General features: G+C 37.7%; 1 protein-coding gene across 2 annotated transcripts in view; it reads right to left on the bottom strand.

Annotated features, from left to right (window-relative positions):
• Positions 1 to 23,979, bottom strand: part of TRPC5 (transient receptor potential cation channel subfamily C member 5) — a 303,299-nt gene that overhangs the window by 231,978 nt on the left and 47,342 nt on the right. The window lies entirely within an intron of this gene.

Genomic DNA, 23,979 nt, shown 5'->3' with positions numbered 1-23,979 from the left:
ACGATCTTGGCTCACTGCAACCTCCGCCCCAAAGGTTCAAGCAATTTTCCTGCCTCAGCCTCCTGAGTAGTTGAGACTACAGGCATGTGCCACCACACTGGCCAATTTTTTGTATTTTTAGTAGAGATGGGGATTCACCATATTAGCCAGGATGCTCTCAATCTCCTGACCTCATGATCCACCTGCCTCGGGCTCCCAAAGTGCTGGGATTACAGGCGTGAGCTACCATGCTTGGCCTTCCCCCATCTGATAGCTGAGAAAACTGAGGCTGAAATGGGAAGTGTCTTGCTCAAGATCAGAGAGCTAGTTCAAAGGCAGAGCCAGGACCCAAACAGATATGTCTGATTCCTGCTTCCTTCATTATATCCTGCCTCCTTCAGGACTATCATCCTTACAGGTATTTAGCTGCCAATATTTATTGAACACCTGCTGTGTGCTAGATTTTAACTCAGAGTTGTAAGGTAACCTTTGTCGGGTCACACTACAAGTACATTATATGGTTTGGAGCCCTAGTCTGTAGCATTTCCTGCCATCCACATTGCCAGTCCTCACTGCAGCCTTGCATGTCTCAGTTTTCCAGTACAACTCAGAGGAGGGCCTGGTTGGGGCATAAATAGGCAGGCTCTTCAGTGAATACTTGCTGATGTGAAAAAATTTAAAAAGTGACTCCTCCCTTGAGGATCAGTTGAACGAACCCACTAGAACTGTGGTTCTAAAACTGGTTCTTCTCAAGCATGCATCAGGGTTGCCTGGGAGAATGTTAAAAGACAGTCTGCAAGGCCCCACGCTTGGAGTATCTCATTCAGTAGAAGTGGGATGGCAATGGAGAATTTGCATTTCTAACAAGTTCCCAGGTGCTGCTGGTTCACGACCCACACATGAAAACCACCGTTCTAGTCTGTAAAATGGATGTAATACTTGACCTCATTCCTCTTTAAGGTTGCCTGTGCCATCTCAAAGCTTTCAGTGAGAATGGTTTGGGAGATAGTACCTCAGTTTTCTCCATCATTTTTAATGTGCAGAAATAGCTTCCAGATTGTATTTGACATTATGCCTTTTCATTGTATTCTAGAATAAACTTTGAAGAAATATTAGGTCATTTAGTCCAGCCTTCTGCATCTAAACTGAGATCTACCTAACTCATCCCAAATATATGCTTGGCTCTTTCCAGTTTTTTCTTTTATTCCTTGAGTGGTTATAATGAGAACCTTCTCTGCATGTACTCCTGTGAACTAATTATCTCCTTATTCTAATTTCTTCTCTTGGATGCTCAATAGTGATTGCTGACAGTAAATCTATCTGTTTCTGGATGTGTGGGCATAGTGCCTAGCATAGTGCTTAGTGTATAGCAGATATTCAGTGACTGTTAGCTCCCTTTCCTTTCCCTTCTCAAACTGGTAATACCTCCTGATTTCTCATGAGTCATCCTAGCACTCCCCTGACCCAAAACAGGGCATGGGCTAGGTTATAATTAAAAAGGTAAAGATCTCGAGATGGCATCCTCCTCTATATTTCTAAAAATTGTGGCTCTCAGTCCTGATTGCACATTAGAATTTCCTGGGTAGCTTTGAAAAAATACTAATGCCTAGGCCCCACATCAGACCAACTAAGTCAGAATTTCTTGGAGTAAGGCCCAGGCATCAGTATTTTTAGAGCTCTCCAGATGATTCTAGTATGCATCCAATGTTGAAAACCACTGTTAAAAATAAAGCCACTTTTCCCTCTACTCTGCCTTCTGGCCTGTTTTATTTTATTTTTTTCAGACAGAGTCTTGGAATCTGGTTCTGTTGCCCAGGCTGGAGTGCAATGGCATGATCTCAGCTCACTGCAATCTTCTTGTCTTGGGTTCAAGCAATTCTCCTGGCTCAGCCTCCCAAGTAGCTGGGATTACAGGCGCCTGCCACCATGCCCACTCAATTTTTTGTATTTTTGGTAGAGACAGGGTCTTCTTGCCTTTTAACCTGAGTTTCTCTAACTTCAGATTCGGTGGTTCTGAAATTTTAGTGTGCTTCAGGACCACCTGAATCATGCAGATTTCCACACTCTCAGAGTTTCTGATTCAGTAGGGCTGGTGTGGAGCTCAAGAATTTGGATTTTTTTTTTTTTTTTTTTTTTTTAAGGGATGAGGTCTTGCTTCATTACCTAGGGTGGTTTCGAACTCCTGGCTTCAAGTTATCTTCCCACCTTGGCCTTTCGAAATGCTGGGATTACAGGTGTGAGCCACCATGTTCAGCCAGAATTTAGACTTTTATGTTTCCAGATGGATATTGCTGGTTCAGGGATTAAATTTTGTAAACCACTGTTGTAAGGGAAGGGCCACAATTCACTTCATCCAGTGCCCCTTAAAAGACAATTTTGATGGCTGACTTTTTAGACCCCAATCTCTATGACAAATTTCAAGCATTATAAGGGTGTGGACACCCACATAGCTGTGTTGGGGAGCGCTCTATTAAAGTTACCAAGTATCCATTTGTGAAGACAGGTAAAAGACAAATGGCGTGCATTAGAGGAACTAAGCAAATGTTCTCCTGGGTAACAGAAGGAAGCCAGTAGCTGAAGAAAGAGTTAAATTATTAGGTTGTTTATCCTGATTCAGGCTTCGTAGAGCTTGGGTGTCCTTGCTTCCATCTCTACCTGCCCAGGTTAGAACTGTCTTCTAGTATTTAAAGAGGGCCGTTGTTAAAGCACAAAGGCAAGTTAGATATCACAGGCATCAAGAAATCAGAACAAAACAAATTAAAGCCACCCTTATTCCAGGGCAGCAGTACAGGAAAAAAATCTCTGGGGTTGTTTTTGAATATCACAGTCAGGTTTAAGTAACACTGCCCAGTGCTTGCAAGCTTAATTATTCTCCGCAAGGATGGAGTGGGGAACAGCTAGACAGAGATGATGAGGTTGGGAGGAAATTGATTAGTGATTCTGTTTGCTTAGAATGACTGGCAAGGTAGTTCCTGCAGTTGCCATCCATCACCTCTTCTCTAGAGGATCAAGGGCAAGAACAGAGGCAATAAATGGGCCCAGTAGCCCTGAAACACCAATTGCATTACCCTGTATAAAGAAGCACCTCTGGAAGGCTGGAGTGTGTGAGTGTGAGAGTGTGTGTGTGTGTGTGTGTGTGTGTGTGTGTGTGTGTGTATGTGTCTCAAGGAGAGCCTGGTGCAGCAATATCAACTTTATATTTTTATTTTTTATTTTTGGATGATGTCTTGTACTGTTGCCCAGGCTGGAGTGCAGTGGCGTGATCTTGGCTCATTGCAACCTCCGCCTCCTGGGTTCAAGCAACTCTCCTGCCTCAGCCACCTGAGTTGCTGGGATTACATGTGCATGCCACCATACCAAGCTAATTTTTTGTATTTTTAGTAGAGACAGGGTTTCACTATGTTGGCCAGACTGGTCTCAAACTCCTGACCTTGTGATCTGCCCATTTCAGCCTCCCAAAGTGTTGGGATTACAGGCGTGAGCCGGTGTGCCCAGCCAACAATATCAACTTTAATAGCAATTCAGTCTGTCTTACCCATATTTCTCTTGAATAGTCCAAGGTAAGAATGAGCTGGCTTAAATCCTGACCCAGACAGGGGTACTCAGAAAGCAGGGTTGGCAGATCAGTCCTGATACCCTTTCTCTTCCTGGCCCCACATGCTAGTACCTTAAGACTGTCTTTTCAGCTCTCCTTCTTCAGAATGACCCCCAGCTCACCTTCTTGAGGACTCAGTCGAACTTAACCATGCATTTCTGAGAGCCTTAGCTTTTCCTCTGTGTGTGCTTGTGCATGCATCCACGTGCATGTGTTTGCAGAGGGAGGTGAAGCAGTATAACTTAATGTGAACTATCCAGATTTAGACTCCTTGGGTTTTGAATCCCAACTGTACCTCCTATATGCTGCATTACTTTGAACAAATCACTTCACCACTCTAAGCCTCAGTTTTTGCCTGGAAACAAAGGATAATGAAGCAGCCTGATATAGAGGGCTCTTGTGAGGGTTAAAAGATATAATCTGTGTAAAGCACTTAGCTTGGCACATTTTAAGTACTTAATACATAGCAGATACCTTTTACAGAGGAAGAGAGAAACTTCTGGGGCAGGTAGAGAAGCCCAGTATAATATATAGTGGTGGCAGTATAAACTAAATGTCCGAGGCACTGCAAAATTATTTAGGGCCCCAGTGATAGCTTTTTCATTGGGTGACTATCACTAATAATGTGACAGAATTAAGTCTACTCTTTTATAGGATATGAGACATAAGGTACTCTTGGGAGGAGAGGTTTAGAGAATAAAATTTCCGAGCAGAGAAGGGAATATACTTATGGGGGACCAAATGTAGAAAGAAGCGGAGCTGACGGAGTATATCAGCAAGCAGTGAGGGGTTGGGCCTTGGACCTTGGGGCATTGAGCTGTTCTTCTTCCTTCCCCATCCACACACCCACGGTGTCTGAAATACTTGTGATTTTCTGCAAATATTCTGCTTTCTTTCCTCTAACCTTTGAGCATATTCATCTTCTTGCACTGCTGGTCCTTTCCTTATGCTATTTCCTCCTTCTAGAACACCCTTTTACCCACCATTCATCTGGTTAACACTTATTAAGCCAGTACAGTAGTTATGAGCCACATGTGGCTATTGAGCACTTGAAAGTATGGCTAGTCTGAAGTGAGATACATAGTAAGTGTAAAATACAGACCAGATTTCAAAGACCCAGTACAAAAAAAATTATGCAGAATATCTCATTGATAATTTTGTATATTGATTACACGTTGAAATGATATTTTGGATACAGTGGGTTAAACAAAATACACTGAAATAATTTTGCTTGGTTTCTTTTGACATTTTTGAAGGTAATAAATGCAAATGGCAAAACCACACTTACTTTTGCACCAATCTCATACAAATGTGGCTTGCATTATATTTCTACTGGACCACGCAGCACTAGTCTGTTGGCTCCATGAGGGCAGAAACCTTGTCTGTCTTGCCCATCATGGTATTCCTGCTATCTGACATAGTGCTTGCTAAATATTTCTAAATAATCAAATAAAGGAATTGATATTATATCTAGGTTTGTATTGAACTCTGGAACTTTGGCTAAAAGGTTCATGAAATCATTTTGGATTTATTTTTCCATTCATCTGGGTGACTGGGTATTTAATACATATTACTATATTTCATGTCTTTAGTTTCACTAATGACAGGAAGTTGTGGCTGTGGCTATGTGATGTAATGTTGTCCCATTTACAAATATATTATCTGTAAATCTTAATCATGTCTTTTCAAAGAGAAGATATAAATAAGAAGAAATAATTCCCAAGCTAAGGGAAATTTAAAGCAAGAAAAGTGGGGAGGCCAGCAGAAGCCAGGCCTCGATGGTTAGAAGGACCTGTATTAGTCTTTTATTGCTGCATAAAAATTAGTACAAACTTAATGGTTTAAAATAACACAAATGTATTAATTAACAGTTTCTGTGCCTGAGAAGTCTGGGCACAGCATGCTTTCATTTTCTGCTCAGGGTTTACTGAACTGAAATCAAGGTATCTGACCCGGGGCTACATTTCTCATCTGAGTTTAAGGCCTCTTCTCTTTTCATTTGACTTGTTGGCAGAATTTGGTTTTGTTTTGGCTGGGGACTTCTCAGCTCCTAGAAGCTTCCCACAATTATCTTGCCATGTGCCCCCCAAAGGCAGTTCACAAGATAAATGTTTGCTTTCTTCCAAGTCGGCTGGAGACTGTCTCTCAGACTTCCTTTTTCATCAGCCAGATTAAACTCTGCTTTTACAGGGCTCATGCAATTGGTTAGTCCCATCTAGACGATCATACTATCTTAAAGTCCCTATTTGGGTTCTTAATTACATCTGCAAATACCTTCATAGCAGTATCTAGATTAGTGTTGGACTGAATAACTGGGAGGAGGTGTGAATACACCAGGGACTGAGAATATTGGTGGGCCATCTTAGAATTCCACCTATCACAGAAACTCAGACAAGGTCCTCCATCATTTTAGTGGGAAATAAATTATGAGAAGAAACCTTGAGTATACATAAAGAGCCAACTTTTTTTGGAGCTAGAGAAAGTCTATTGAGAAAGTGGCCACAGGAACTGTGAAGGGGCATCTGAATTAAGGCAATGCTAGCACTGGAAGGCATGTTAAATATAATATAAAATAACCCCCCCATTTTTCAGATGAGGAAATAGAGGCCTAGAGAGTGGAAGCCTCCTGGGGGTGGTCATTGGCAGTCATCTCATGTTGTTGTTGTTGTTTTTCTCTAGAATCTATTGACTGTTGGAAGGGCTGGCAAATGGAGCATTTGAAATCTGATGAGCTTAAAATCTCTCATCAAACTAACTTTTTAATCTTCTCCATGACTATCTGCATTCTGAAATAACTTACAGCCTAAAAACACTTATATTTTTCAAGTTTTAGAAAAATAAACCTACTTTGTATATAACATTGGATTCATCCTCTCATTCATATCTAACATTGAATATTCTGGGTTTTGCTTTTTTGAGACAGGGTCTTACTATGTTGCCCAGACTGGTCTTGAACTCTGGGAATCAAGTAATCCTCCCTCCTTGGCCTCCTAAACTGCTGGAATTACAGGTGTGAGCCACCATGCCCAGCAATGCTGGTTGTTAAATTATGAATTGTGTTGAATCTTCCATTTTTCAGATACGTATTTTTCTTTAAACCAATTGTTTAAGACGTGAGTAACTTGGGTAAAGACATGGCTCTATTTCTCATTCAGGACGAAGTAGTAATGAATTATCTGAGAACAGTCTTTTAAGCACAGGGACTCAGAGGTTCTGGGTCACTGAAGGCGAAGAATCTTTACAGCTTAGGACAGAAATAACCTTTGAGCTACAAAGTCCTCTGATTAGACCATTAAAAAGGATCTGATGAGGAGCACAGAAGGAAATATAATACCATGGGGTTTCGAAGGAACATTACCTGAATAACAATCGTAGGCCTGAATGTAAAGAACACACACACGGTTTGTTCCTCTGGTGTTGACAGTACATTATCAATGTGATGAGATGAGCAAGTATTATTTTTGCAAAGGAAGAAAAAAATAAAAATGAAATCTCTGGGGTGTGACTGTCAGTGGTCATATTTGACTTTGTCAAAGACTGAATTTAAAGGTGTGGCTGCCTCCTATGTTTCTTACCTTTGCAGGGGCCTGATTCAGATCCCTGTCAAATCAGCTTAGGTTATTTATTGAAAACCTTTTCTTTTCATTGTTCATGTTTCCAAGGATTCAGGCAGTGGGGATGATTTTTCTACTAAAAAGTAATCAATAATCTGACTGCAGCTGATTTTTCCCACTCATGACAGCAGTCAATATTCAACTCTTCTGGGGATGTTTATCTAGTTGTCTGATGCTTCAGGCCACTTGATGATTTTCATTTGCTGCCAGCCTTTAGGGTCTTTATCTTCCTCATTACCACCTCCATCACAGGGCCACAGGAGAATGGAAGAAACTGGCAGAAAATCAGTTTACTTTCTTGTTGTTAGAAGCTTTGTGGAAAGGTCCAGTGGGAGCTGGGGTAGAAACAAACAGTTGATTCTACTGGGCCATGGAGAATTATTTATCACCTATAGCTTTTTCTTTTTTTTTCCTGACTGCTCCATCCTTACATATAATTGAGAGCAGACTTGGTGGTCCAGAAAACCCTCTGGATTCACAATATCAAATGATGTCCACTGTGTCAACCCATATAGGAAGTGTAGTAGGCAGGTAGAATAAAACAAAAACAGAACACAGGGAGACCTGCGGAAGATTAGTACAGGTGCTTCCATCTAATTAACTTCTGAGGTTCAGTCAAAATTGAAGGCTTTTCCCTATTAACCAGTGGTACAGTAGGATATTCATAAATTTCTCTGTTCATGCAGATATCTGAGAGTTTTCCTCGGTTTTTGCATGAATCTCTATTGGGAAATTGCTCAGACCTCAGATTTACCAATACCAAACAGATTAGGGACAGAAATTCAAATTCTCAGTTATATACTAGTGAATGGTCTTTTCATTATCACCACTACCTTGCTGTCCCCAGTTGATGTTCCTATGCAAATGTGAAATCTAAAGGAAATAATAGGCATTGAGCAGTCAGGATAATTGAATATATCTGTCCTAAATAAAGACCAAGGCTACCGCGTGTGTTATGTTGGCATGTATGTTTTCAGCGAAGGTGATCAATAGAGAAAGAGTCCCCCATAAGAACACTAGGAGGTAAGGATCATAGAGTTAAAGAATTATTGTCATATTCCAGTGGAATACTTTCTGGTTTATAGATGTTGGGTAAGTCATTGCACATCTTGCTGAAAAACCCAAAGTCTATGAAGATTAAGAATACCTGTTCTTTACCTTTTACAGAATTGGTGTGAGGAATAAATGGGAGAAGGATTTGATTGCATCTAGCCATGTGACCAGCATTTAATGGGTGTTCAGTAAATGTCTGTAGATTCTGAATGATGGCCCTAAAGGGTCTGGTTTCAACAGGCCCAGGAGTTTGAAGTCAAGCCCAGGTATACATTCTGGAGATATAAAAGTACAGGAAATTGATGGATACTGTATTTATACCATAAGAAGTATGATCTAAGTCATACTCAGATTTCTGTTTTTCTCAATCTTATATCATTTTTTATGGCGAATAGGAGTGCTTTTCTCAAACTGAGATATTCCATTAAAGTACAGGAAGAGAAGAAAGAGCTTCTGGTTGAAACAAAAAGCTGATTATTTATGTGTGTACCAGGATAGGTCAGAAGTCCTAGTTATCAGGTCTTCTAAACAGTGCCTTAGAAAGTTCACAAGAACATGAACTTTATGAGAGAAGAGAATTTTGTGTGGATTTTTCCACTGTGGGGTCTCCAGAGCCTAGAACAATGCCTGACACATAGTAGAAGCTCAAAATATGTGTTGCATGGATGAATGAGTGTTCACATTCACCATTCCAGATAGAGCATCATAACTAATACCTGTACATTGCTTTGTAGTGTAGTTGTCATGGAGTAGGAATATGGACTCTAGAATAGGCATGGTTATGATAGGAAGAAAAGTTTATAGTAGCTTCAAAATTATGCCTACAAAATCAATATTAGACTGGTAATGTCTTCCAATTTCCCTTAAGTTCAAGAAAAGAAATAAAAACATGTAAATTTGGTTTTCTGTTCTTGTGTCAGTTTGCTGAGAATGATGGTTTCCAGATTCATCCATGTCCCTGCAAAGGACATGAACTAATCTTTTTTTATGGCTGCATAGTATTCCGTGGTGTATACGTGCCATATTTTCTTTATCTAGTCTATATTTGATGGGCATTTGGGTTGGCTCCAAGTCTTTGCTATTGTAAACAGTGCCACAATGAACATATGTGTGCATGTGTCTTTATAATAGATCGGTATATAATCCTTTGGGTATATACTCAGTAATGGGATTGCTGGGTCAAATGGTATTTCTATTTGTAGATCCTTGAGGAATTACCACACTGTCTTCCACAATGGTTGAACTAATTTACACTCCCACCAACAGTGTAAAAGTGTTCCTATTTCTCCATGTCCTCTCCACAATCTGTTGTCTCCAGATTTTTTAATGATCACCATTCTAACTGGCGTGAGATGGTATCTCAATGTGGTTTTGATTTGCATTTCTCTAGTGACCAGTGATGATGAGCATTTTTTTCATATGTTTGTTGGCCACATAAATGTCTTCTTTTGAAAAGTGTCTGTTCATATCTTTCACCCGCTTTTTGATGGGGTTGTTTTTTTTTCTTTTATATTTGTTTTGGTTCTTTGTAGATTCTGAATATTAGCCCTTCATGAGACGGGTATGTTCTCGCTCATAAGTGGGTGTTGAACAATGACAACAGATGGACACAGGCAGGGGAACATCACACACTGGGGGTCTGTTGTGGGGTGGGGGGCTAGGGGAGGAATAGTAGGGAGTGGGGAGATTGGGGAGGGATAACATTAGGAGAAATACCAAATGTAGGTGACGAGGGGATGGAGGCAGCAAACCACCATGACATTTGTATACCTATGTAACAATCCTGCAAGATCTGTACATGTACACCGGAACTTAAAGTAAAAGAAAAAAAAACATGTTCATTACCATGGCATATATCGTAAGTAACATTTTACTGGGACAAGATTAACTGCTATGAATTTTACTGACAGAAATACTAACATTTTCCATCTTTTAATTGTTTAGCATTTATGTAGTCTGATTCCAACAGAGTGAAGCCCTCTATTCAACTTGTTTATGGGTATTGGGGAAGATTTTTTTTTTTCACAAACAAGACTTAGTTACTTTAAAATTATTTTCTGTCTCCTTTCTTTTTGGCCTTCTCTTTGCAAATTTATCTCCTGCCACTGAAATCTGTTTCCAATATCCAGCCTCTTGTGGGTTTCTCATAGTCCTTTGCAAGTACTTCTAACAGAAATCGTGGTTCTGTGACTTGTAGCCACGTTGGTCCTGAACTGGTCAGATCCTGCCAAGCAGGCCCCAGATTCCTGTAAAAAAAAGTTTAAGAGGCTTGCTGTCAGAGACAAAAGTTGTCTAGTTTATAAATCTTCTTGTCTCTGGAGCCTTGTGTCACTTTCTCCTATTCTGACTCTTTCCTTGGACTTGGCTTGCCATTTAGGTTCTAGAGTCTGCTCTTGATTACTTGTCAGGCTCTGACCTATTATCTCATTATTATCTGAAATTTCCATGAACTTTCTATATCTGAACTATTTTCCTGGCATGTTCCTATATTCTGCTTGTATAATCTGCCTCCATTTACAGCTATATTTCCATGTTTTCTGTGGCTTATGGTTCTCTTGCTGAATATCCTCATGTATTTGGTACTCCAAACTCTGCCCAAGACCCAACACAGTGAAAAATACAGTGAGATCAGCTCAAATACATAAAAATTGCAAAGGAGGTGAGAGCAATTCCAACTAGCAATATTACACCCTTCCCTCATTTATAGAATTAGGGAAATGGTACCTTCAATCTCTAGAAACCTCTTCTATAGAAACTCTAGTCTTGGATGCTTCATCCAGCTCTAAATCATCTTAAAAATGAACCTGTTTTCTTGGGGCTGTTCTATTTATGAGTGTAAGAACAGAAGACTAATGATTTCCCAAGTTCTATCTCCATTGACAAAAAGAAGTTTCCCTCATCTTGACTGTGATGGTTAATTTTGTATGTCAACTTGACTGGGCCATGGAGTGCCCAGATATTTGGTCAAACATTATTCTGTGTGTGTCTGTGAGGGTGTTTTGGGTTGAGATTAACATTTAAATTGGTAGACTGAGTAAAGCAGATTGCCCTCCCTAATGAGGGTGGCCCTGATGCAATGAGTTGAAGGCCTGAATAGAATAAAAGGCTGACCCTTCTGAGAGTAGGAGGAGACCCTTCCTGCCTGACTACTTGATCTAGGATATCAGTGTTTTCTTACCTGCAGACTTGAACTGAAATATCAGCTCTTCTTGGGTCTCAAGACTGTGACTTTTGGATCAGAACTTGTACCATCAGCTTTCCTGGTTTTCAGGACTTCAGACTTAGACTAGAACTACACCATCAGCTTTACTATGTCTCTAGCTTGTGGGTCTTGGGAATCTCAGCCTCCATAATCATGCAAGTCAGTTTTTTAGTAATAAATGTCTCCAGAGATCCCTAATACACCTACCTTTCTACAGTAAAGTCTAGCTGCTCTGTGAAAAGCACAAGAAAAGATGAAAGAAATTCTCAGTCCTATTAGACTTAAGAAAATATTTCAAATTAGGATGATTTTGTAGAAAGGAATTTTTGTTAAAATTAAGAGACCTGTAATCCTGACTCAACTTATGTGTGACATGACTTTGGGTAAGTCACCTCCCTGGTGTTACTTCCATTTTATAAAGAGAGAAATTATTCTAATTAACTCTCACTCTATGCCTATGCCTTACTCACGCTAAAAAAAGTAAAGCAACTAAATTATCACTAATATGCAATAATATCAACTCCTGACATTGCTTTATTTTAGCAAAGAATCATTTATTAATCATCCCTGAAACTATTCATACCAAAAACAACACAAATACCTTGCTTTCTTTAGTATCTTTTAAATAGAAATGGGGATACAATGCCTTTCAGGAAGAATGGTCCTTGTGGTCAAGACAATTAAACAGAGTTATGTGTTAGAAGTGGACACTCAGATATTATGAAGAAAAGTTTTGCTGTAGATAATCAAAAAGCACTGTTTTAAATTAGGTATTTTATCTCTAAGCTTGCTGATGGATATGAAAAGAAAAATTAGCCAATTAAGTCAATTATAGAAATTATAGCTTATTAGGGCTCATACCAAAACTGATTTGACAGAATCCTCCAGTACAGATACCATTCTGAAAGGATCAGTAGGAATAGATTTTGTCAGAATGAGAATCAAAAAGTTTACTGAGCAGGAAACATAGGTAACTAACACCATGTCATAAATTTGTTTCATATAATTACTGCCTGGGCATTCATTTATTTGGCCTGACATAAGTTGTTGGTAACCTAGTGATGCCCCATCACCTTTGACCCACTTAAAACTTCAACTCCGCATGTGGTTGTTTGTAATGTAGTTCACAAATTTCACATCTCATTAACCCAAAACCCAGCACACTCCACAGCTGGTAATTATGATAAAACCTAATGAACAGCAGAGTCATGTGAATAAGATCCCCCTTCATGTGTGTTTTCTTTAAATTAGCCAATCCACAATTCTCACAGGAAAACCTAAGGGAGAATGTGCATGGACCTTAATAAAGGCATAATCCCACAGGTATACCTCCTTTCTCACTTCCCAACCATTGGTTGAGTATTCCACTGTCTCCAGGCTTTTTATTAGCCTCCTGTTGGCACCCTCAACCTCTTGAACCTGTGAGTAATAAACTTCTTTCATTTCATGCATTTTGGTTTTACTTCCTCACTGTGTCTCACCTAACACAAACATACCATAGTGGTCTTCTCAATATTATTTAACAGTTTTCACAAAACATAACATACCATTTCCACAATAAACAGTTATAAGAGCATTCCTGGTTGTATCAGTGCCCCTGCACCTTCATTCAGATTATACTTCTGCCATGATACCCTGCTTCCAACTCTTGAAACCCTCCTTACAGGCCATAGCCTAGTTCAAGCCCAATCTCCCTTAGAAAGCACTCTCTGTTCACTGAAGTCCTTCTGTGATTGTACCCACCTACATGATTTATCTCCAGCACTTAATTGGCACTTGAAAGTAGCAGAGATGTCACAAGGTAATGTATGGCTTGGCCAAATACAGAAAAACTTTGGAAAGATTGCTGGACCCTTTCAGGGCCTTCATTTCTTTATACTTTACTTGAAGAATTTGAATAAGCACTGTGGTTTTCAAGCATTTTGTTTTGGTTATGGAACCCTTTCTACTAATAATATAAGTAGAGCTAAATAAGATAAAATAAAAATTAAATAAAACAATAAAGAAAATTAAATAAAACAAGGCTGTGAAGCTAGAGCCTCCTACGTGCAAATAAATGCCCTAGATTTGTTTTCAATAGTTTGAGGCCATTCTGTGGAAACAGAAAAAAATTCTATGAAAAAGTATGAAAACCACTGGACTAGATTATCTCTAAGAACCCCTTTTAGTCTTTTCTTTTTTTTACGTGGTTACATTATTAATTTTAATACAATAATTTTACTAAATACATTTGTAGAATTATATTTGAAATATTGTTAAAACACAAGAAGGAAGAAATTGAGCTTTACAAGTCAATAATAATGGAAAGGGTTCAGAGGAGAAAGGAAATACAAGAAAAAAATATTACACCTTTCATATAAAGGGGAGACATGCTATATAGTGTAAATTTTAATAATTAGATAAATATATGTATAAAAATACTTTTGGAAAATTTCTACGTAAGAATAACCTAATTGAGCACCAAAATTGGTTTTGTGTGTACCTATGCAACAATCTTGCATGTTCTTCACATGTACCCCAAAACCTAAAATGCAAAAAAAAAAAAAAAAAAAAAAAAGTATTGTGCAACTCTAACAAAGTATAACATTGTATATCAAGTGCAGGACCACAAAACCCTTTTAGTCTTTATAGTCTATGCTTGTTGCTTTTTAATTTTTGTTTTCTCATTCCTTGACCATCATGGAACCCTATAGTCTATGTTTCTATGTGCATGTGTAGAGTCCTGGCTGGAATAAAAGCTTCTTAAGGGCAGCGATTGTGTATGACATTGTGTTTCTAGATTACATATTGCCTTGCAGAGAGAAGTTGCTACCTTAAGATATTTAGCACTGCATTGCTCCAGCCTGGGTGACAGTGAGACCATGTCTCAGAACCAGAAAAAACAGAAAGAGAGAGAGAGAGAGAGAGAGAGAGAGAGAGAGAGAGAGATTTGGGCCAAGGAGGACAAGCTTCCATGGAGGCATTTAGTTTTCTGTTAAATAGTCTGAAGAAGTTTCTTGCCTTTTTCCTGGACTAGGGAGATAGAAGCAACAATTACCACATTTCTTCCCTTGATCCTGAGACTCAGAACTTGCCCTTTAGTGATCTTCTCTAAGTTTCAGCCTTCTAGAAGCTCTACTCTTGGTAGTATTGGTAAATTGCTTGACCTATAGGGTGAAGATGATTCATGTGTTCTTTGAATCAAATCTTACTGATGTAATTTAAGAAATAGGCCATATCTACTTTAGGAGGAAAGGAAAATGTGTGTGTGTGTGTGTGTGTGTGTGTGTGTGTGTGTGTGTGTGTGTGTATGTTGTGTGCATGCACATATGTGTTCCTGTTTGGGAAGTTTTGTAAGTTTAGTTATGCTTCATCTTTCGAAATACATGGGCCAAAGTTTAACTACATAGGCTTGATAATAGGAGAAAACACCCTCAGCTCTGAGAGCAGAGTATGTTTAAGTTTCAGACCAAATAACAAATTATTTTTCTAGGTTCCCTTTTATGAGTACCTCAAATGTATTTCATACTGAAGAGCCCATCATGTCTCAGAATATAGGTTGATTCAATGCATCAATGCAGTGACTAATATATACTTACGATATTTGCATTCTTTACTTACATCTAAATGTAAGTTCTTATATATACATATAAATCACAGAGACTTACATTCAGGGAGAAAAATCTTAGAGAACACCAACAAAGAATGTATGTGCTCTCTATCCCAGGTGCCGGATATAAATCATCCTAGCATTAAGCAAACTGGTTGACCTCTCAAGGTCCCTCAAATATCCCCATGTACATGTTTCTTTTCTTTTGCTAGCAAAGTGGTAACAGTCCTTTACTGTCAGCCTGAATAATTAGTTTCCTGCAAGTTTAAAACTGGAAGGAATACTCAAGTCGAAGCTCCTTATTCACTATATGCAAACATAGGCCCAAAAAGATGCTGTGCTAGTTAGTAGACAAGCTGGGACTAAACTTAGTGCTTTTAAGTTTTAATCTGTTGAATTATCTGCTGACAAAAGCTTCTTCTTGCCTTTCAACATTTAGTTATTTTAAAATCTGCAATTTATTATTGACTATTGTCACCCTGTTGTGCTATCACAGAGTAGGCCTTACTCATTTTTTCTATTTTTTTGTGCCCATTAACCATCCTGCCCTTCATGACCCCAGCCTCTCATTACCCTTCCCAGTCTCTGTTAATTATCCTTCCACTCTCTATGTCCATGAGTTCAATTGTTTTGATTTTTAGATTCCACAACAAGAGAGAGTATGCGATATTTGTCTTTCTGTGCCTGGATTATTTCAATTAACATAATGATCTCTAATTCCATTCATGTTGTTGCAAATGGCAGGATCTCATTCTTTTTTCTGGCTGAATAGTACTTCATTGCGTATATGTACCACATTTTCTTTATCTATTCATCTGTTGATGGACACTTAGGTTGCTTCCAAATCTCGGCTATTGTGAATAGTGCTGCAACAATAATGGGAGTGCAGGCATCTCTTGGATGTACTGATTTCTTTTACTTGGGGTCTTTACCCAGCAGTGGGATGGCTGGGTCATACAGAAGTTCTATTCGCAGTTTTTTGAGGAACCTCCAAGCTGATCTTGGAGGTTGTACTTATTTACATTTCCACCAGCAGTGTAAGAGGTTTCCCTTTTCTCCACATCCTTGCCCTCATTTGTTACTAACTGTCTTTTAGGTATAAGCCATTTTAATTGGAGTGAGCTGTCTCTCAACTTTTAAATTGAGACAGAATAATAGGTAGCTATATAACCCAAAGTAGAAGACCCTTAAATGATACTCAAAATTAGAAGAAAGGAAGAATAATGAGTCATTTTCACAATAGCCTCATCTTTAAAAAGGATCTCCTTTCTGTAAAACAGAGTAGAATTTCATGTGATTAAAAAGAGAGCAGAAATGAATATTTCCTGGTCATTGACTATGTACTAGGCATTGTGCTAAGCACTCTACATGTGTCATTTTGTGTAATACATACAGTAACCCTACAAGCTAAGTATTATTATTTATAAATGAGAACTCTAAGCCTCAAAGATACGTGACTTGCCCGAAGTCAACAGCTAGTAAGTGAGAGATCTGGATATAGCGATTAACAAGAGAACCAACATCTTTCTCAATCCACACACACATTCTTGTTAATCACTATAGCATTCCGAATCCTGGAGCCTCATAAGGAGGATTAAAAAATCATTAATTTTCTTCCTCAAATGATTTAATTGTGATGAATATGTTTGTTGAGTCTCCCATTGCTTTTGGGATGTGGATAGTATTTGTTTCTTGTGGGGCCAAGAGAAAAAACAGTAATTCTGGGATGGATTTATCCATCAGTCTTGTCCATCTCTCATTTTGCTGATCTCTCCTGGAGGAATTAGCTTCTATCCCTTCTCACACAGAATGTTTTACCAAGTGAAAAAGCATTACAGAGGGGTGGGGCGGTGGGGAGAGATAGCATGGAGAGAAATGCCAGATATAGGTGAAGGGGAGGAAGGCAGCAAATCACACTGCCATGTGTGTACCTATGCAACAATCTTGCATGTTCTTCACATGTACTCCTAAACCTAAAATGCAATTAAAAAAAAAAAGAAAATGAAGTTCCTATTTTTCCTCCTCCAAAAAAAAAAAGAAAGTTATAGGTTATGAATAATGCTGCCATGAACATCCCTGTACAAGTATTTGTATAGACATGTGTCTTCCATTTTCTTGGGTATATATCTAAGAGTGGAATTGCTAAGTCATATGGTAATTCAATGCTTAACTTTTTGACAAACTGCCAAACTGCTTTCTTAAGTGGTTGCACCCTTTTGCCATCTTAATAGCAATGTATGAAGGTTCCAATTTCTAAACATCGTGGACAACATCTGATTTTGTTTGTCTTTTATATTTTAGCCCACCTACTGGGTGGGAAATGTTATCTTATTGTGATTTTCACTGGCATTTTCCTAATGACTAATGATGTTGAGCATCTTTCCTGTGCTTATTGTCTATTTGCCTATGTTCTTTTTTTTTTTTTTTTTTTTGAGATGCACTCTCACTCTGTCACCCAGGCTGGAATGCAGTGCCATGATCTCAGCTCACTACCACCTCTGCCTCCCTGGTTCAAGCAGTTCTCCTGCCTCAGCCTCCCGAGTAGCTGAGACTACAGGTGCCTGCCACCACACCCGACTAATTTTTGTATTTTTAGTAGAGACAGGGTTTCACTGTGTTGGCCAGGCTGGTCTCAAACTCCTGACCTCAGGTGATCTGCCCACCTTGACATCCCAAAGTGCTGGGATTACAGGCATGAGCCACCATGCCTGGCCTATTTGCCTATATTTTTTGGAGAAAAGTTGATATGGTTTGTTTGTGTCCCCACCCAAGTCTCATCTTGAATTGTGGCTCTTGTAATTCCCATGTGTTATAGGAGGGACCTGGCTAGAGATAATTGATTCATGGGGAGTGGTTTTCCCCATACTGTTCTTGTGGTAGTAAATAAGTCTCATAAGATTTGATGGTTTTATAAGGGGAATCCCCTACTACATGACTCTCATTCTCATTATCTCTTGTCTGCCACCATGTAAGATGTGTCTTCCTTCCCCTTTGCCTTCTGCTGTGATGGTGAGGCCTCTGCAAGACATGTGGAACTGTGAATCTGTTACACCTCTTTCGTTTACAAATTACCCAGTTTTGGGTATGTCTTTATTAGCAGCATGAGAACAGACTGATATGAATGTCTGTTTAGGTTATTTGCTCATTCTGAAGTCGGGTTATCTGGTTTTTTTAAATGTTGAATTGTATGAGTTCTTCATATATTATGGATACTAGTACCTTATCAGAGATAATCTGCAAATATTGTCTCCCATTCTATTTATTTTTTGATTTTCATGATAGTGTCCTTTAAAGCATAAATGCATTCACTTTTATATCAACTATCTTAAAACTCAAAATTTAGAGGCAGCAGCTAATAGTGAATGAAAACTTAATAGATACAAATAAAATAAATGTTCAAGAACATGAAAGAAAGAAAGAAAAAAGCATTACATCTGTCACCTATATAATTGTTTAAATATCTTTTGTAATTGAAATTCTGGTCGACTATACTTCCTCATCAATCAATGTTAGTTACTACTTTTGCAAGGGAGGTGGAGTGGAATGGAGAGGACATCTGTTATTTGACTGAAGAAAACAACTAGTGTTGAGTACCCACTGTGTGCCCTGCTTTGTGCTAGGTATTTTTTATCTATCTCACTTAATCCTTACAAGGATCCTGCAGAGTTATACATCCACATTTAACAGAAGGAGAAACTGAAGTTTGAGTTAGATAAGTAAATAGCCTCACGTCACATGGCTATTAAGGGGCAGAGTTGGGATTTGAAATCAGGTCTTTTTGACTCTACAACCTAATGTCTATTCCACTATACTATTCATCCTTCATTAAAAGCACAGTTACTGCTTTCCATGAGAGTCCTGATGAGCAGGGAAATCTCAGTCTTTGTTAGATTTTTCTAAATCCTGGCTCCAACTCTCTGGAGGTTCCCCTAGGGCAGATTAACAGAATCAACTCTCTTCTTCAGAAAAAAAAAAAGAAGGGGGGGCAAACCCAGGCTTCTTGAGACACAGAATTAAGGGATTATTTCCTGTTCCCTCCAGTCCCTGCCTTGAATGAAAGGTCTGAGTAATAGCTCCGCTGCTCTAATCAAACCAAGGACAGGCATCTAGGAATGGCTTTTGGGCTATGAAACTCAGACAGTGCTCTTATTGTCATTTTGACTGTGAGCATTCCTTCCAACCTTACTGTTTCCAATTTCTACACCTGCTAGTTGGCTAATTTTGTTTTCAGTTTGCTGAAGCTGTGTATTTTTAATTATGTTAATAGGGGTAAACTAAAAAATTAACATTTAAAACACATATTGAATACCAGCAACATTTAAAAAAATAATTTATTGAGGTGAAATTTACCTATTATGGATATAGATAATATTATCGTAGTTATAGACATAGATATATACATATATCTATATGCATAGATGTATATATATAGATAGATAATATCATTTATTATGGATATTTCACATGAATGAAATCATATAATATGTGACCTGTTGTGTCTGACTTCTTTTACTTAGCATAATGTTTTCAAAGATCATCCATATTGTAGCATGTATCAGTAACTCATTTCATTTTAAATCTAGGTAATATTCCATTGTGTGTGTATATATATGTATTTCATACAGACCTTGAGATATATATAATCTCAAAAAAACAATAAGCAGAGCAAAGAGACAACCTGCAGAATAAGAGAATGTGTTTGCAAACTACACATCTGATGAAAGGTTAATATCCAATATACATAAGGAACTCAACTCACCAAAAATTAACAAATAACTTGATTTAAAAATAGGCAAAAGACCTAAATAGATATTTCTCAAATGAAGACATACAGGTGGCCAATAGGCATATGAAAATGTGTCTAGCATCACTAATCATAAGGGAATTGCAAATAAAAACTACAATGGGATATTATCTCACTCTGGTCAGAATGGCTACAATCAAAACATTAAAAAATAACAAGTGTTGGCAAGGGTGTGGAGAAAAGGGAACCCTTACACACTGCTGGTGAGAAGGTGAATTAGCCATTTTGGACAACAGTATGAAGGTTCCTCAAAAAATAAAAATAAAAATAGAACTACCATATGATCCAGCAATTCCACTATTGGATATATATCTGAAAGAAGGGAAATTAGTATGTCAAAGAGATACCCGCACTCCCATGTTTATTGAAGCACTGTTCACAATAGACAAGATATGGACTCAATCACGCTTTGTTTATCCATACATAAATCCATTTGAGTTGTTTCCATCTTTTGGCTACTATAAATAGGGTTTCTAGGAATGTATGTACATATGCTAGCTTGAGTACCTGTTTTCAATTCTGGAGTGTAAATGCCTAGGAGTAGAATTATGGATTCACGTGGCATCTCATGCTTAACTTCTTGAAGAACTACAAAATTACTTTTCATAGTGACTGAACCATTTTACATTCCCACCAGCAATGTGCAAGAGTTCCAATTTCTGTATATCTTCATTAATGTTTGTTTTTGTCTTTTTTAAAATTATAGACATCCTGACGGGTGTGAGCTCTGTCATTGTGGTTTTGATTTTCATTTCTCTAATGATTTGAATAATGATAAACATATTTTCATATGCTGGCTGGCCATACATATATCTTCTTTGGAGAAATGCATATTCAAGTTTTCTGCCTATTTGAAAATAGGGGTTTTATCTTTTCATTGTTGAGTAGCAGGAGTTCTTTATATATTCTGCGTACCAGATCCTTATTAGATATGATTTGAAAATATTTTCTCAGCTGGGTGCGGTGGCTCACGCCTGTAATCCCAGCACTTTGGGAGGCCAAGGCGGGTGGATCACAAGGTCAAGAGATTGAGACCATCCTGGTCAACATGGTGAAACCCCGTCTCTACTAAAAATACAAAAAATTAGCTGGGTACGGTGGTGCGTACCTGTAATCCCAACTACTCAGGAGGCTGAGGTAGGAGAATTGCCTGAACCCAGGAGGCAGAGGTTGCGGTGAGCCGAGATCGTGCCATTGCACTCCAGCCTGGGTAACAAGAGCGAAACTCCGTCTCAAAAAAAAAAAAAAAAAAAAAAAAAAAAAAAGAAAGAAAAAGAAAGTATTTTATCTCATCCTATAGGTTGGGTTTTACTCTCTTTGTAATATCCTTTGATGCACAAAAGGATTTAATTTTGATGAAGTCCAAAGTATTTATATTTTTCTTCTGTTGCTTATGCTTTAGGTATTCATATCTAAGAATTCATTGTGAAATTCGAGGTCATTAAGTTTTTACCTCTGTTTTTGCTTGTAAGAGTTTTATACTTTCAGCTCTTATATTTAGGTTTCTGACCCATTTTGTATATGATGTGAAGTATGTGCAATTTCATCTTTTTTGCATGTGGATATTTAGTTATCCCAGCACCATTTGTTGAAAAGACTATTCTTGTCAGGCACAGTGTCAAGTGCCTGTAATTCCAGCTACTCAGGAGGCTGAGGCAGGAAAATTGCTTGAGCCCACACGTTTGAGAAAGACCCATCTCAATAAAAAAGAAAAGAAAAGGCTATTCTTTCCCCCTCTGAATGGTCTTGGCACCTTTGTTAAAAAGTAATTGGCCATTGATCTATGAGTTTATTTCTGGACTCTCAATTCTATCTCATTGATGTATAGGTCTATCCTTATGCCAGTACCACATTGTTTTTTATGACTATGCTTTGTGGTAAGTTTTTGAAAATGGAAAATGTGACCAAACTAACTTTATTCTTATTTTTTAAGATTATTTTGACCTTTTGGAGACCCTTGCAATTTGATATGAATTTGAGGATTAGCTTTTCCATTTCTGCAAAAAAAAAAAAAAAAGCCATTGATTTTGATATGAAGTGCATTGAATATGTAGATCTCTTTAAGTAATATTGAAATATTAACAATATTAAGTCTTGCAATCCATGAACACAGAATGTCTTCTCATTTATTGAGATTTTCTTTAATTTCTTTTACCTTTTTTTTTTTTTTTTTTTTAGTTTTTGCTATAAAACACTTTCACCTCTTTTGTTACATTTATTTGTAGACGTGATTTTTTTTTTTTTTTTTTGGATGCTATGGTGAATTGAATTACTTTTATATTTTCTTTTTGGATTCTTCATTGCCAATATGTAGAAACACAATTGATTTTGTATGTTGATTTTTATTCTGAAACTTTGCTGACTTTGTTAGCTTTTTCTGCATCATTTGAGATTATGATGGGGTTTTCTACCTTTCCTCTCTTAATGCAATATTTTGCATTGATGATTTTTTTTTTATGTTAGACCACATTTTCATTATTGGGATAAATTTCACTTAGTCATAGTGTATAATGTTTTTAATATATGATATTTAATATGATCTTTTTTGGTAATTTGAATGTTTCTGCTAATTTGTGTGTTTCTAGTAATTTGTCCATTTTATCTAGGTCATCTAATTTGTTCTGACATAATTGTTCATAGTAGTTTCTTATAATCCTTGTTATTTTCTGTCAAGTTGGTAGTAATGACCTCACTTTCACTTCTGATTCTACTCATTAACATCTTCTCTCATGTTTTCTTTGTCAGTCTAACTGAAGATTTGTCAATATTGTTGATCTTATTAAATAACTAACTTGTAGTTTCATTGTTTCTCTTTATTATTTTCCTGTCCTTAATTTTACTTCTGATTAATCATTATTATTTCCTTCCTTCTGCTAGCTTTGGGTTTGCTTTGTTCTTTTTCTCCTTCCTTAAAATGTAAAGTGATGCTGTTGATTGAAATTTTCCTTTTTTTTTTTTTTTTTTTTTTAAATGTAAGACCTTAGAGCTATAAATTTCCCTAACAATGGACTTCCTTAGGCACAATTTCTATTCCCATCTCCCCCCTCCCCCACTCTGAATGGGCCATACTTTCCTGTTTCTCTGTATGCTTCATAAATTTTTCTTGTAAACTGTATATTCAAATATTATAAGGTGGTGACTCTGGGTATCAGATTCTCCCCTTTCTCTAGGATTTGCTATTTTTGATTGTGGAAACTTAGACTCATCTAATTGTTTAATGACTTTTCCAAACTATTTTTGTAAAGACTGTATTTTTTATCACATGTGGTCAGTTAAGTCTTATGTTTATCTTGTATTTAGCTAGTGCTTTGACAGAAATTTCCTTGAACGCTTATATATATAACATATATATATATAAAATACTTATATATATAACATACATATATATGTATATATTGGACATACTTAGAGAAGCATATGGTTTGATTATATCCCTAGGTTTGAACATTACAAAAGCAATGACTTTTATTTACTTATTTATTTTTTTGAGATGGAGTCTTGCTCTTTCACCCAGGCTGGAGTGCAGTGGCATAATATCAGCTCACTGCAACCTCTGCCTCCCAGGTTCAAGTGATTCTCCTGCCTCAGCCTCCTAAGTAGCTGACATTATAGGCATGCACCACCATGCCCAACTAATTTTTGTGTTTTTAGTAGAGGAGTTTCACCATGTTGGTCAGGCTGGAGCAGATGCCCTTTTGGAGCTTGGGTGAAGAACGCATCTTTGATCATTATCATATATATATATATATATATATATATATATATATATATGTTATATTATGTCATATGTTTAAATATATATATCTCTACACATACACAGACACACACACACACACACACACACACACACATATATATTTATAATATATATAAGATTAGGTCTGTGTTGGGGCATTGCTTCAACACTTAGCCAACTATCTAAAACTCTGCCTTAGTCCTGCTTGCACTGAGCCAGAAAGCAGCCAGATGTGAAAGCTTAGGGTCTTAAGTATTTTCTGAACATGTGTTCTACCCTGGGGATATGCATGGCTTTCTAAATTCCCCAGTATACATGGGTGATTTTGAATGTCCTAATTTCCCAAAAAACATTTAGGCTCAGATTTTTATTCTAGGCTTCAGGTGTTCTACTATTTGCCTCAACCA

This window comes from Saimiri boliviensis, chromosome X, assembly GCF_048565385.1.
Source record: "Saimiri boliviensis isolate mSaiBol1 chromosome X, mSaiBol1.pri, whole genome shotgun sequence".
NCBI lineage: Eukaryota > Metazoa > Chordata > Mammalia > Primates > Cebidae > Saimiri > Saimiri boliviensis.
This window is presented reverse-complemented; position numbering and strand designations above follow the sequence as displayed.